The 2,478-nt window shown below is 48.3% G+C and overlaps 1 protein-coding gene across 1 annotated transcript in view; it reads left to right on the top strand.

Moving 5' to 3' along the window:
* LOC119108498 (BTB/POZ domain-containing protein KCTD16) overlaps window positions 1-2,110 on the top strand; it is a 3,618-nt gene extending 1,508 nt beyond the window's left edge. The window contains exon 1 of the mRNA XM_037232074.1: window positions 1-2,110. This exon is cut by the window's left edge and continues 1,508 nt beyond it. The gene's annotated coding sequence lies outside the window, so the exon portion shown is untranslated.
* Window positions 2,111-2,478: the final 368 nt, after the last annotated feature.

Here is a 2,478-nt window from a genome sequence, read left to right as displayed (position 1 = left end):
ATTGGACCTTTTAGGGCTTTCAGCTGAGCGACATCCTTCAAAGACGTTCGCCATCATTATCCAGCCCAAACCCTGCGCTCAGTGTTAGCCATCGTTGTAGAAAACGTTTTTTTTTCATGACGTCAGACGTACGCCGCGAGACACTATCGAGCCATCCTGGCCGGTTTTGAAGACGCGCGGTCTGTGATTGCCATTTACCTGGTAACACTATTTTGCAATCTGTGTATGTTCTATATGGTTGATAACGCCAATTTTGCTTTCTGGAACACGATTTTGTTCCTGGTCCGTGACATTGAATTCATTCATGGTTTAATGGCACTAGCGCTGTCGCGGCGATGGTTCATGCAACGGTACATAGCCACCTAAATTTATTTAACCTGAGGTCACTACTAAAGACTAAAATACCGCCACCGATGGTACTTTCACAATGGATTGTGTGTTGGCTGAGCTAGGCAGCACATTCAACTAGCAACGAAATCTACGATACGAAATAAAATTCGATAAAAGTCCCACGTCATATGTGAATTTACGTAATAAAGTCACATGAAATTCTAGCAAAGCGTGAGAAGATGGCTCTATATTTCCCGGCACTGCATACTCATATCGTTGCAGGTTTATGAACAGGCAACACAACGACGCAGTCAACTCCCGTGGCAAGGTGCGCCAGATTGGCTACAGCAAACGTTTGGCCAGTCTTCTGCAATCGCTTAGGCCATTATTATGGTAGAGATACCATACGTGACGTGTTTCTTTAATTCTTAAATCTTTCTGGAGGTTCAAAGATCTTTTGTAATGCTTCGATAGTTTCACCATAGTTAGGCTGTGTTACAGCCGCCGTTCTGCAACAACGAAAAAATGCTTCCGTCCGGCAATTCACCCCATCTACCAGGATTGACTGTCCGACATGTACTGAATTTGCCGACAGTGTTATGAGTTCTTAATGTTTTAAAAAACCAAATGAGGATGCACGCATTTTGATCATGGACTTGCTGCCCATGGTATTTTAAGTCAATTCGATGCCGACGCCAGCAAGCGTGAGCTTTGTCACGCAATTAGTTCACCCGAACCCGGTCTGTTTGGAATGGTATTGGGCATATCCGGCGCGATCTAAAGGCAGGCGCAATCAAGCGCCAATCTTGATAACATTTGTGTAATATGCGTCCATCATATCCCATCCCCAGGTGAATGGTGCTTGCTGTTTTTACAGATAGCACTGAGTTCACAATCAGTCGCATGCTTAACTACCACCAGGAACTTATCGTTGGCGGTAACTCATGAATGACTGAAGTGAGTGGCTTTTGCGGGTGCTGGCTCTGCACTGGGCTCGTTTATCACAATGCATTCGATTCTGATATATATATATATATATATATATATATATATATATATATATATATATATATCAGTGCGTTCCAGCAAATCCCTCAAGCACTTTTGTGTTGCCTTGAGCTCCGCTGCCCGCCCTATGATGAAGAAAACATAATGGGCCATTATGTTCTATCAAATCGTGGATCTACATCGTCGATTGATACAGCCACGTAAGCTTACAGCTGTTTTCCTGGCGGAGTGCTGACCAAGACACTGCATCGGAGTTCCAGGCATCTCCCGTCTGTGATGTTCAAGATGTCTGGTCCGGTGCTGCCCGCCGCGGTGTTCTGCGGCGGTGACGCGTCATCGTCCGCCGACGGGTAGCCGGCCGCCTCTCATCGGCGCGCCAGCTGCAAGCCAAGAGCCTGCGCCTCCCATCGGTGTCGACACGAGACACCTCGCCTGACGCCTTGCCGACACCCCGACCACTTTCCCGCAGCGCTTATTTCATGATGGGTCTGCTTTTAGTGGGGCACGTCTCTTAGCGTTAGGTCAGTGGGACGGCGCACGGCTAAGCCAGCGAGCGGCCGCCGGACGCGGTCTGGGGCGATGCCAGGGCGTGGTCGCTACTGCGAGCCCCAACTAATCACAGTGTGCTTGATCGTTTGACACCCTGCTGACATGGGTCACTGGACACGGGTGCTTCGTGTTTGCTGTTATGAGCGCTGTTGATGTTAGCGTGTGTTTGGACATAGGCCGTAGCTGAAACTTCTGTAAGGCTGCAAATAGAGTGGAAAACAGCTGTCTCGTCTGATCCATGGGCTACTGAAGTCGCGGTTTGTATGCATCATCCAAGGTACACGGCTTATTCTTGTTCAGCTGACCACATCGTGTATTTGTTGACCACAAGGAGGTGCCAGCTGAAACCAGCGGCAGCGTTAGGACCACCTGACAGCAAAAACAGCAGATGGCATCCCGAGCTGAGCTTTTAGCGTTTTCATGTGCTTATGCATGCTCAGACGTGCTTCTGAGTTCTTCAAACGCTGGCAAAAACTCCACTGCTGCCAAATTGGTCACCTACGGCAACCAAATATATGTTGCCGGCATTAGCCGGGCACTGCTTAACTGCCTTTGTAGTGTCCTCTCAGAGTTTTCCGCTGAGCTGAATTT

The sequence above is a fragment of the Pollicipes pollicipes genome, unplaced genomic scaffold, assembly GCF_011947565.3.
Source record: "Pollicipes pollicipes isolate AB1234 unplaced genomic scaffold, Ppol_2.1 Scaffold_6686;HRSCAF=7923_pilon_pilon_pilon, whole genome shotgun sequence".
NCBI lineage: Eukaryota > Metazoa > Arthropoda > Thecostraca > Pollicipedomorpha > Pollicipedidae > Pollicipes > Pollicipes pollicipes.
Note: the sequence above shows the minus strand (reverse complement) of the source record. Positions and strands in the feature narration are given on the sequence as shown.